The following is a 13,652-nucleotide window of genomic DNA, read 5'->3' as shown; positions in this document are numbered from 1 at the left end:
GGAGAACCCTGGAGAGGAGGAGACAGCTGGATGTGGGGATTCGGGGACCTTTAGTCTCAGCAGCTGCTCATGGGAGCAAGACCCGAGTTGCTGTGCTCATGAGGCCTGACACACCGGTGTAGATCCTGTTTTGCTAATACAGAGTCAACTCCAGCTTGTGAATCTTAAATGGCAAGCAGTACGGGGCAGAGGCCTCTCTCTCTCCCTCTGCAAAATGCCACGAATGCTGATTGAAATATATTAACAAAGAGAATGATCATGTCCCTGTTGCTGATCGTGATAGAGGTGATATGTGGAATCCAGATAGTTAATTTGGAAGGACAGTAGATCCGGCAGACACCTGCTAAGGGAGGCAGAAAGGCACTTTTTGCCTAATCATGATAAGACATAAGCCTTGGTGAAGACTTGACATTTTTGAGGAGGATTGGAAGAAATTTAAGAACTATTTACAAAAACATTGCAATTTGAGTGAATGCTAAACAGGATGCTAGATCAATATAACTGAGCACCACTAAACTTAGATGACTTTAAGAAAATAAGTGAGATTGAGAAAATATAACTCTTTTTGAGAAGTAGAAGATTATGAAGCATAGAAGGGATATAAGAATGTAAATAAGATAATAAATTGCTGACAAAATGCTATAACGATGAAAGTGGGAGCGGGAGATGTGAGGAAGCCCAAAGAAAATGTGAAATTATGTTAAGATATATGTTACATTGTTTATTATGTTTATTACTATTGTAAAACCCAATAAATCTCTATAAAAAAAAAGAAAAAAAAAAAAAAAAGAAGACTTGACATTTTTATCGCCCAAAAAGTTTTTGATTGAGTTTGAAATGAGGCTGCATTTTAATGTTTTAAAGTTGTATTTTGATCTTGTTTTTTAAGCTGTATTTCGATCAATTATTTTTATATTTGGTGTTAGCCACCCTGAGCCCGGTCTTGGCTGGGGAGGGTGGGGTATAAATTATTATTATTATTATTATTTGTAGAAGTAGTAGTAGTAGTTGTTGTTTAGTCGTTTAGCCGTGTCTGACTCTTCGTGACCCCCTGGACCAGAGCACGCCAGGCACTCCTGTCTTCCACTGCCTCCCGCAGTTTGGTCAAACTCATGCTGGTAGCTTCGAGAACATTGTCCAACCATCTCGCCCTCTGTCATCTCCTTCTTGTGCCCTCCATCTTTCCCAACATCAGGGTCTTTTCCATGAAGTCTTCTCTTCTCATGAGGTGGCCAAAGTCTTGGAGCCTCAGCTTCAGGATCTGTCCTTCCCGTGAGCACTCAGGGCTGATTTCCTTAAGAATGGATAGGTTTGATCTTCTTGCAGTCCATGGGACTCTCAAGAGTCTCCTCCAGCACCAGAATTCAAAAGCATCAATTCTTCGGCGATCAGCCTTCTTTATGGTCCAGCTCTCACTTCCGTACATCACTACTGGGAAGACCAGAGCTTTAACTATACAGACCTTTGTTGGCAAGGTGATGTCTCTGCTTTTTAAGATGCTGTCTAGGTTTGTCATTGCTGTAGAAGTAGTAGTTTTATTAATATTTATGTGCATTATAAGAACTGATAACTCAATGCAGACATACTCATTTTGATAGCACCCCAGCACCGAGAAAAATGTGTCGTTCTGCTCTTAGTGTTGAGAACATAAGAAGAGGCTGCTGGATCAGGCCTAACACCCATCTAGTCCAACATCCTATTCTCACAGCGGCCAACTAGGTGCCTCTTCTGGCAAGCCCGGAAGCAGGATTCAAGCACAGAAGCAGCACTCTCCCTTCCTGTGGTTTCTGGAAACTACTAGTCAGAAGCACTGCTGCCTTTGACCGTAGAGGCTGAGCAGAGCATAACCATCTTGGTTTGGAGCCATCCAAAGCCCTCTTCTCCTCTCTGAATTTGTCTAATTCTCTGTTAAAGCCATCCCGGCTGGTGGCCATCGATCGCTGCCTCCTGGGGGTGGGAGTTCCATAGTTTAAATATGTGCTGTGTTATTAAGGACTCTTTTTTTGCCCTCTTTCAGTCGGTCTGCAACTTCATCATGCTTTAAGGCACTGGCGAAAATAAAACTTTATTATGTCGGAGAGAAGCAGCAGCACTTAATAATAGTCTAAAATCCAGGCCTTGCAGTTAATGGAGATGAGTTCATTATTTTTAGCCCATCAGGGACTTTTTAAAATTAAGCCTTGGTTGACACAATTTCTGTTTTTAATGCAATTACGAAATGAAAAGGATCTGGAAGTTATGGGTGAAGGAAGTTAGCACTCCCTAGTTAATAGTCAATAACAAACATTAATAACCAAGCAGTCAATCTTTGATAAGTCTGAATAAATATTAATTGCATTTGGAAATCCTACTGGGAGATCTGTGGAGTCCAATATATGAAAATGCGATTTAGTCGTGGAGCGAAGCAGCTGACTCGGTGTTCAATTGCTCTCGCAGAGAAGCACGGAACCTGTTATTTCCGCAGAAATGGCTTTTCTTCTGGGGCCAAACAACCTTTTGAAAAAGCCCTCAATTCATCACTGCGGTCCAGCATTCTTCCTCAAAAGCTTTGTTTCCTAAGCAACAGCCACGTTCCAGCATCCTTCAATTAAACGGCATCGCATCTTCCTCGTGATGGAAGTATCTGGCCCTGTGTAAATATGTCATGTCACCATGGAGCTGTGTAGATTTCAAAATCCCTTCTAGAGATGTGCATCATAATTTATTTTTTTACAACTATATTCTTGGCTTTCTACTTTATCTCCCTATATTTCCTCTCCCCCCCTTTTTTTTTTTATAAAAAAAAACCACAATCCTCCCTCTTCTTCTTGGAAACTGACATGCCAGCCACTGCTGGAGGCAGATGCGGGCAGCTCAGCGGGAACGAGGGAGGCTGTTAAGTCATGAATGGGAGCTGACCAGGGCAGCTCTCTTGGGAACGATAATTCACACACATACACAAGGGGGATTTGGGAATGGAAAGAAAGGGAAGTGGTGCCCTGTGGCAAGTTCACCCAAGGGTGGTCCCTGGTTCACGTCATGGAATCATAAAATTGTAGTGTTGGAAGGGACCCTGAGGGTCATCTAGATGAACCCCCTGCAATGCAGGGATCCCAGCGAAAGAATCCCTGACAGATGGCCACCCAACCTCTGTTAAAAGCCTCCAGTGGAGAGCCCACTACCGTCTGTGGGAATCAATTCCACTGTGAATAATAATAATAATAATAATAATAATAATAATAATAATTTAATTATATCCCGCCCTCTCCAGCCAAAGCCAGGCTCAGAGCAGCTAACAACAGTAAAAGTAACACAGTTTACATAAAATCACAATCAATTAATTGAAATACATTCTAAAATCAGTTCATTCTAAAATCAATTCAGAATCATATTAATGGCAACCATTGGGCTAGAGTTCTATGAGGATTACAGAGAGAGGGGGTCAGACTGTGCCTTGGCCGAAGACCTGGTGGAACAGCTCCGTCTTCCAGGCCCTGCGGAAAGATGTCAAATCCCGCAGGGCCCTCGTCTCTTGTGACAGAGCGTTCCACCAGGTCGGGGCCACGGCCGAAAAAGCCCTGGCTCTGGTTGAGGCTTTGCCTAACCTCTCTGTGGCCTGGGACCTTCAGGATGTTTTTATTTGAAGACCGTAAGGTCCTCCGTGGGACATACCAGGAGAGGTGATCCCGTAGGTAGGTGGAAAGTAGTTGCGGGCAGTAAATGGCGCACGCCATTGACATTGACCCCACAGCCTTCATGGCATCAATGGCAACCCTATTGCATGCCCATTATCCTGGAATTCCTATTTTATAGTTGGTGTGCTCACAGTGGGGCATTTTGGTGGGTAAGGGATGAAATTCACACTGTGCTTCTTCGCACAGCGCAGAGTTAAACTATGGAACTCCTCCTGCAGGAGACATCGATGGCCTCTAATTTAGATGGCTTTGAAAGAGGACTGGATAAGTTCATAGAGGGGAGAGCTGTCAACGGCTGTTAGTCGTCATGCCTATGCCCTGCCTCCAGGGTCAGACGCATCAGTGCTTATGAATACCAGTTTCCAGAAACCACAGGAGGAGAGGTCTCCTGTGTTCGAATCCTGCTTATGGGTTTCCCAGAAGAGGCATTGATGGACTTGATGGACCATTGGCCTGATCCAGCAGGCTCTTCTTATGTTCTTATGCTTGTGGGCTCCCCAGAAGGACTTCCTACTGTCAGAGACAGGGTGCTACATTGGACATGCCTCTGGTCTTACACAACAGCCAATCCCCCCCCCCCTTATTTATACTTTTACAAGGCAATACAGTGGTACCTTGGGTTACATACGCTTCAGGTTACAGACTCCACTAACCCAGAAATAGTGCTTCAGGTTAAGAACTTTGCTTTAGGATGAGTACAGAAATCGTGCTCCGGTGGCACAGCGGCAGCAGGAGGCCCCATTAGCTAAACTGGTGCTTCAGGTTAAGAACAGTTTCAGGTTAAGAACAGACCTCCCGAACGAATTAAGTACTTAACCCAAGGTACCACTGTACAGTAAATCCCATAGGTACTTTAGCTCTGCTGTGCTCACAACTTCCCTCCCTCCCTTCAGTGAGTATCCCTTATTTTCTTATATTGCATATTCTATTTATTTAATCTTATATCTGCCGTACATCGTAAGAGCTATTTCAATCCTGCCAGTGTTTTTAAGCTTTTACAATTGTCTTTTATATACACCATAAATTTACTCCAACTTTCTCGAAACCTCTGGTCGTCCTGGTCCTGAATTCTTCCCGTCAGTTTGGCTAGTTCTGCATAACTCATCATTTTCGTCTGCCACTCTGCAATGGTAGGGACTTCTTGCACTTTCCAGTTTGGGGCAAGCATATTTCTTGCTGCAGGTCCACTTTCTTGATTTCCTTCCCCATCAAACTCAACCAAAAGGCTTCTGGTTTTTTGGGAAAGGTGTTTGTTGTTGTCTAGTCGTTTAGTCGTGTCTGACTCTTCGTGACCCCCTGGACCAAAGCACGCCAGGCACTCCTGTCTTCCACTGCCTCCCGCAGTTTGGTCAAACTCATGCTGGTAGCTTCGAGAACACTGTCCCACCATCTCGTCCTCTGTCGTCCCCTTCTCCTGGTGCCCTCCATCTTTCCCAACATCAGGGACTTTTCCAGGGAGTCTTCTCTTCTCATGAGGTGGCCAAAGTCTTGAAGCCTCAGCTTCACAATCTGTCCTTCCAGTGAGCACTCAGGGCTGATTTCCTTAAGAATGGATAGGTTTGATCTTCTTGCAGTCCATGGGACTCTAAAGAGTCTCCTCCAGCACCATAATTCAAAGGAAAGGTGTACTTAAACATTTTCTTAAGTTCATTATAAATTAACTCCCAAAAGTTCTTAACTTTGTCACAAGTCCACCACATGTGATAAAAGTCTCCATCCACCTCTTTGCACTTCCCCTGGTCTTACATAGCAATGCTTCCCTTTTGTTCTTCCCATCTTATTTCCACCTCAGCAGAAGCAAAATGCACATTTTTTTGAGCAGCCGTCATGTTACGTCACTAATGGGTGAGATGAAGTGCGAAGCCTGCCTCACCGCTGCCTGGTGACCCCAGATGCCCTTTCTTGATTGGCTCTGGGCTGCTGCTCTGCATCCCTTGAACCAGCCGCCAGCGAAGGAGCAACCTGTCCTTGGGCAATTTAATTAAAGAGGTCAGGAGCGGAAAGTCCTCAGCAGAGCCTGGCTTCAGACTGGAGCTTGTGGCTCGTAGCTGATTTATTAAGTATCATTTAGGATTGGATTAATTCTGGTATCAACTGCCATCCTTCATCAAGATCAGAGCTGGCCACACACTCCCCATAAATCTTATCCAGGAAAGGCCTTGGGAGGAGGGTGGGGGAACAAGAAGAAGAAGAAGGAAACTCACCCACTCATCTCTGATTAAAAGCCTTGGGGACAAATAATGGCTGTCATCTTCCTGGGCTGGGCCACCACACTGAAGGAAAAACAAAACACCGTACGTCAATCTGTTTATCCTGTTACACACCACTCCAGTCTCTGAGCGATGAGGGATACCAGGGGCTCCAGGTACTCACTCACGTTTGATTTCCTAGGAAGGAAGTCTACCTTTGAAGGTGACCCGGAAACTACACCTAATCCAGAACGCGGCAGCCAGACTGGTGACTGGGAGCGGCCGCCGAGACCATATAACACCGGTCTTGAAAGACCTACATTGGCTCCCAGTATGTTTCCGAGCACAATTCAAAGTGTTGGTGCTGACCTTTAAAGCCCTAAACGGCCTCGGTCCAGTATCTCTGAAGGAGCGTCTCCACCCCCATCGTTTTACCCGGACACAGATCCAGCGCCGAGGGCCTTCTGGCTGTTCCCTCACTGCGAGAAGCCAAGTTACAGGGAACCAGGCAGAGGGCCTTCTCGGTAGTGGCGCCCTCCCTGTGGAACGCTCTCCCACCAGATGTCAAAGAGAACAACAACTATCAAACTTTTAGAACACATCTGAAGGCAGCCCTGTTTAGGGAAGCTTTTAATGTTTGATGTATTACAGTATTTTAATATTTTTTTTGGAAGCCGCCCAGAGTGGCTGGGGAAGACCAGCCAGATGGGCGGGGTATAAGTAATAAATAATAATAATAATAATTATTATTATTATTATTATTATTATTATTATTATTATTATTATACTGCGATGTCTTTACACAGTTTCCCAAACTTGAGTCTCCGGCTACAACTCCCATCATCCCTAGCTAGTAGGACCAGTGGTGGGGGATGATGGGAACTATAGCTCCCCAAACAACTGGAGAGCCAAGTTAGGAAAGCCCTGCTTTAGAATGTATGACCTTATGTACACAAATATACAACCTGAACAGAAGTTGTGCGGAGCTCACAGCATCAGCACCCCAGCATATATTGCTTCTTCATAAGTCACAACTCTATCCAGCACAGAGCAAGCAGGTTTCAGAGACTCCAGCTTCCAGCCTCTTTCTAGCTCAGCTCAGCTCAGCTCTCACAAGCCGCTCTGTCTCTTGTTCTCCTACCTAGCAGCTAGGTGGGGGGGGGCGGGAAGTAAAGGCCCACCCATTACCCTAGAGGGCCCCATCACTTAGTTGTAGCTCTTGCAATCTGGCTCGTTCTTTTGGGGTGCTAATGAGGACACTCAAATGGCCAACTAAAGTCATTGTCTCCTAAAGAAACTCCTTTGACTAGTTCAACAACATCCTTCTCACTGGAGGACCCCAAAACCCCAATAATTCAATATTTAATATTTAATTTAATATTTAATATAATAATAATAATAATAATAATAATAATAATAATAATAATGTATTATTTATACCCCGCCCATCTGGCTGGGCTTCACCAGCCACTCTTGGCGGATTCCAACAAAATATGAAAATGCAGTAATGCATCAAACATTAAAACTTCCCTAAACAGGGCTGCCTTCATATGTCTTCTAATAGTTTGGTAGTTTTGGTTCTCTTTGACATCTGGAGGGAGGGCATTCCACAGGGCGAGTGCCACTACCGAGAAGGCCCTCTGCCTGGTTCCCTGTAACCTGGCTTCTCGCAGTGAGGGAACCGCCAGAAGGCCCTCAGCGCTGGACCTCAGTGTCCGGGTAGAACGATTGGGGTGGAGACGCTCCTTCAGGTATACTGGACCGAGGTCATTTAGGGCTTTAAAGGTCAGCACGAACACTGTGAATTGTTCTCGGAAACGTACTGGGAGATATATTGAATGATACTCAGGGCACCATCCAAACTGACCCCCAGAAACCCACAGCTCTATTTCTTACTCACTCTCATATCTCTTAATAATCAGAATTACGTTATAAAAATCAGCGCACAGCTGGTGTCATGCACACACACCTCCAGTTTCTAGGTCTCTCTTGTGTGGCCAGTTCCTTCCTGCCAAAAGCTCACAGTCTTTCCATTTGACCTTTCCCTTTCCTCGCTGAAGCTGCAGTGTTTTCCAGCATTCTATTGCATGCACCCTAATAATATTATGTGTTGACGAGAGAGGGGCGTATGACGCATGAACAAAGAATCAGAGAAATAAAACTAAAAACCAAAAGGAGTGTTAGCGGTAGAACTATAAAAATACTTCTCCCTTAGCTCCTCCATGCTGATATTATCATTATTCTGCTAACTGCAGTTCCATGCTGTCATCTTACCATTTTTTTCGCCTTAGATTCTTTGGGCTTCTGCATTTTTGTAAATGTAAATGTTTTTGCCCCTTTTTATGCACTTCAAAACATTTTTCATGGTTTTATCACCTGACCTTTCAAGGAATCTCTGCTTCACTGCTTTCATTGACTGCCTTTGGAAGTTGTTTTGTAACAGGCCAAATCATCTGCCCACTGAAAGCAGTATTACTACTCTGGGACTGAGCTGGACTCCCTGATCCTTATCTACCGTATTTTTTGCCCTATAGGGCGCAGTGGCCCATAGGACGCACCTCATTTTTTGGGGGGGAAATGAATAAAAAAAATTATTCCCCCCCCCAGCCCCCAGAACAGGCTGCTATCTGCAAGCCTTGCGAGCCCGGCGGCAACTCCCGCCGGGCGCGCAAGGCTTGCGGACACCTGCGTGAAGCACGGGGCGTCCTCCGGAGGGCGCCCCGTGCTCCGCGCTGCAGGCTGCCGCCCGCAAGCCTTGCGTGCCCAGGGGAACTCCCGCCGGACGCGCAAGGCTTGCGGATAGCTTCCTGAAGCCTGGAGAGTGAGAGGGGTCGGTGCGCACCGACGCCTCTTGCACTCCAGGCTTCAGCGAAAGCCTGCATTCACCCCATAGGACGCACACACGTTTCCCCTTCATTTTTGGAGGGGGAAAAGTGCGTCCTATAGGGCGAAAAATATGGTACATGTGATTCCACATGTCCATGCAACTAACTTGTGCTGGAACCTTAGAGCAGACCCTCCAAGTGTCCCTATTTTCTAGGGATGCCCCTGATTTAGAGAAGCCACCCCAGTTTCTGATTAGATCCCGGAATGTCCCACTTTTCCTTAGAATGTCCCTATTTTCTTTTTTCTTTTTTTATAACTTTTTATTTTCAATACAAAATTACAGCAAAAATTACAAACATTGAGTCCAAAATAAAACAGTACAAACAAGAAAAAAAGAACACAAAAGAAAAAAAGAACACAAAAAACCAAAAAGACACATCTACAAATAAAACCATATCATCATTCTAATCTAGTCATTACATACATATGCAAATATTGACTTCCTTCCTTTCTTCTAAGACCTTGAAATTAAGTTGTTGTGTCTAATGTAGATAACTTCTATCTTTATACTTTTTACACCATTTTTCTCTTTCTTTAACCCTGCAAAGCATCATTCATTACATACCGATATGCTTACTCCAGAACAATGTGTTTTCATATACTCTTTAGCTGGATGTCCCTGTTTTCATTGGAATAACATTGGAGGGTCTGGAGTTGTCTGATACCCGAGTTGTATGAAGGCAATCCTGTATAGGGAAGGTTTTTATTTTAATGTTTAATGTTTTATTATGCTTTTATATATGTTGGAAGCTACCCAGAGTCGCTGGGACAACGCAGTAAGATGTGTGTATGTGTGTGGGGGGGTATTAATAGTAAAATTACCATTATGGAACGGGACATCCCTATTTTCATCAGAGAAATGTTGAAAGGTATGTTAGAGTCATAGGAAGTAGGTTAAAAACGGGGGGTGGCATTCAACAAAACAGCTGTGAGGACACAAGGATGACAGCTAGTGCAATGGGACTTTGGTCTTCCTCCTTGCTGGTCTTTACCCATGCCTGCTCCAAGGGGTTGGGAGAATCCTTAAAAATGGATCTGGGGGTGCCTGATGGGAGGGGAGGGGGGACATTTCATTGTACAAGGAGAGGTCCTTGCACTGATACAATGTTTGTCTTAAGTGCTATGTTGAATACAGTTTAGAGTTTTCCAGGAATACGAGAGCGTTCTCACTACCAGTGGCCTCCAACTACTAGTATTTGGAAGTCTTGTTGCCTCCAACTGTGAAGGCAGACCATAGCCACCATAGTTAGTATCCATCGATAACCCTCTCCTCCATGAATTTGTCCAATCCTCTTTTAAAGCCCATCAAAGTTGATGGCCTTCTTGGGGAGCAGGTTCCATAGTTTAACAACGCACTGTGTCAACAAGTGCTTTCTTTTATCTGCCCCAAATCTTCCAAGAGCCAAGAAATTTGCAATGAGATAGTTCATCACAAAAATAGGCAAAATTAGTACGTAGCTAGTTTTTGTCAGGAGTTCAGCCTACACTCGAGAAGGACCCTGGCAGAGACACATGCCCGACTGGCATGTTCTCTCCCTCCTGGTCTTTTGTTCGGGAGCTTCAAAAGCTATCTTCAGCCTGAACATCACAGTGACCGATGCCAACAGACACCGGCACACTTAGGGATCCACAGAGTTCGCGCAACTTGCGTAACAGACCTCAGCAACTCAGCATTTTGGCTAATCTACTTTATTTACATATAAACACACACAGAGCACTGCAACATGGCTCCCTCTCTCTCTAGCGTCAGACAGCAAAGAGAAAAAGAACAAAGGACAATAGTCCCACTTCACGGAACACAGTAAGACAAACATCCTGTCTCTGTCACTTCCCATTCTGTGGAGTCAAAACATACACCGTCATGTGATAGACAAAAATCCCATGACTGCAATCATGGAGCAGGAATTCTAACAGTTTTCAGATGGAACTGGCAATTATTTTGTTAAAGCTGGAGAGGGGGTTTGAGCTGGAGAGACAGAGCAGCATGTGAGCAACAGAGGAAGGATGGGGAGGGGAAACTATTGCCAAATAAAGAGATGTGCATGGGGGTCAAGTTCTCCTTTCCTCAGCGGCTGAGCCTGCAGATTCAGAGTGTGAGATGGCCAGCTGCAGAATGAAGGGGATGCAAGCATCTTTGTATCACCTCCACCTGTAGAGTTGGGAAAGGTACAGAAAAGGGCAACCCGAAGGATGAAGGGGATGTAGTGACTCGCCAATGAAGAAAGGTTGCAGCATTTAGAGAAAAGGCAAGAGAGATTTTTATAAAATTTAAAATCATGGACATCCTACGAAGCTGAATGTTGGAAGATTCAGGGCAAACACAAGAAAGTAATTCTTCATGCCATGCATAGTTAATAATAATAAAAATAAACTTTTTGGGGGATGAAAATGTCAAGTCTTCACCAAGGCCAACTATCCAGACTTGTCCTACATGGGCCAGAAAAAAGGCAGGGAAGTCCCCAAATAGGAGTTCCATCACAGGAGGAGAAAGGAAAAAGGAAAGAGGGGAAGGGGATCAAGTTGATTCCAAGCCAAAGGCCAGGCGGAACAACTCTGTCTTACAGGCCCTGCGGAAAGAAATCAGATCCCGCAGGGCCCTGGTCTCATGAGAGAGAGCGTTCCACCAGGCCGGGGCCAGTGTTGAAAAGGCCCTGACTCTGGTTGAGGCTAATCTGACTTCCTTAGGGCCCGGGACCTCTAGGGTGTTGTTATTTGTGGACCTTAACGTCCTCTGTGGGGTAGATCGGGAGAGGCGGTCCCGTAGGAAGAGGGTCCTAGGCCGTAGTTAAACTATGGAACTCCCTGCCATAGAAGGAAGTGATGACTACCAGCTTGGAAGGCTTTAAAAGAGAATTAGACAAATTCACGGAGGAGAGGGCTGTTGATGGCTACTAGCCAGGATGGCTATTCTCTACCCTCCACAACTGGAAGCAGAAATGCTTCTGAATACCAGTTGATGGAAGCCACAGGAATCATAGGATCCTAGAGTTGGAAGGGACCCTGGGGTTCGTCTAGTCCAACCCCCTGTAATGCAGGAATCTTAACCAAAGCATCCATGACAGATGGCCATCCAACCTCTGCTTAAAAACCTCCAAGGAAGGAGAGTCCATTCCTCTGCTGAATGGCTCTTACCCTCAGAAAGTTCTTCCTGATATTGAGTCGTAATCTCCTTTCTTGTAACTTGAAAATGGAGGGGAAAGTTGCTCTTGCACTCCAATCCTGCTTGCAAGTTTCCCACAGGGACGCTGGACTTCGTGGGCCACGGGCCTGATCCAGCAGGCTCCCTTTTTGTTGAAGGCTGCTGAGGCAGCAAGAGTTAACCAAGTTCATTTAAACTAAGCGAAACGATGCATTATGCATTAAGAACAGAGACTTCTGGGATCATAACGCCACAATTTATTTATCCGTAATATCCGTGATGCTTCCTGGCTCCATTCCTCCATTCCTCATCCATATTGCTTATTTCTTGATTGTTTTATACAGCCTTCTGGTTACTTGCTAGCTGAGGTGCGGCATTCATCCTTGCCCAAACAAATCACTGGAAATCACTGGAAATGTAATGCTACATTATGCTTCAGATTTACATGTACCAACATCAGGCAAGCAAAGAGTTATGGTCCACCAGTCAGTCGTAGCTCATATGAGTTATGCTTGGAGAGTCTCTCCAGCTGAGTCGGACAAAGTGCCCTACACAGAACCAGCCCCCCACTCAGTGTTCAAACGGATGGGTGGGCGCTCCAGATTACTTTCTGGGACTCTACAGAACTATACAGTAGGGAAATCTGCAACGGCTGATCAAGGCAGAATAATTTGCCACTTGCTACATTCAACTCTCAGCCTTCATATCCATTTGTCATCTTCAAAAGGTAAAGGTAAAGGTAAAGGTAAAGGGAACATGCCTTGCAATGATGGATCATTGATCCATCTTGCTCAGTATTGTCTACGGCAGACTTTCTCAACCCTGTCTCCCCAGATGCTGTTGGACTACAACTCCCATCATGCCTAGCCAGCAGGACCAGTGGTCAGGGATGATGGGAGTTGTAGTCCAATGACATACAGAGATCCAAGGTTAAGAAAGGCTGGTCTACACTGCAGGGTTGGAGCAGAGGGACACTCTCAGTCCCACCTTGAGAGGATAATGGGGGCTCAACCTGAGATCTTCTGCATTCCAAGCAGATGCTCTAACTAGCTAAAGGTAAAGGTAAAGGAACCCCTGACCATTAGGTCCAGTCGTGACCGACTCTGGGGTTGCGATGCTCATCTCGCTTAACAGGCTGAGGGAGCTGGCATTTGTCCGCAGACAGCTTCCAGGTCATGTGGCCAGCATGACTAAGCCGCTTCTGGCGCACGGAAATGCCGTTTACCTTCCCGCCGGAGTGGTACCTCTTTATCTACGTGCACTTTTGACATGCTTTCGAACTGCTAGGTTGGCGGGAGCAGGGACTGAGCAGCGGGAGCTCACCCCGTCGCAGGGATTCGAACCGCCGACCTTCTGATCGGGAAGTCCTAGGCTCTGTGGTTTAGACCACAACGCCACCCGCGTTCCTTTTTGTCATCTTAGACGTTGGCTTTTGGCTTACTTTATTGCATCCCTCTCCTCCTTCTCCCTGACCCAGATTCTTTTAGGAGCCAGCGGTTATGTATGAGTCATGATCCATAGAAGCATAGAATTGTAGAGTTGGAAGGGACCCTGAGGGTTCTCTAGTCCAACCCCCTGCAATGCAGGAATCTCAAGTAGTCCAGTCATTAATGGCATAATTCCCATTGTTGTGGTATGTGGGGGGAAGCCTGCATATTGCAGGGCTATTGGGCATGTACAAATAATAATAATAATAATAAATTTTATTTATATCCCGCCCTCCCCAGCTGAAGCCGGGCTCAGGGCGGCTAACAACAATAAAAC

General features: G+C 45.5%; 1 protein-coding gene across 2 annotated transcripts in view; it reads left to right on the top strand.

Moving 5' to 3' along the window:
- Nucleotides 1–13,652, top strand: part of MDGA2 (MAM domain containing glycosylphosphatidylinositol anchor 2) — a 388,772-nt gene that overhangs the window by 88,399 nt on the left and 286,721 nt on the right. The gene's annotated exons all lie outside the window — the stretch shown is intronic.

This window comes from Podarcis pityusensis, assembly GCF_964106645.2.
Source record: "Podarcis pityusensis genome assembly, chromosome: 1".
NCBI classification, from domain to species: domain Eukaryota; kingdom Metazoa; phylum Chordata; class Lepidosauria; order Squamata; family Lacertidae; genus Podarcis; species Podarcis pityusensis.
The sequence above is the reverse complement of the archived record's forward strand: the minus strand, read 5'-3'. Positions and strand labels throughout refer to the sequence as shown.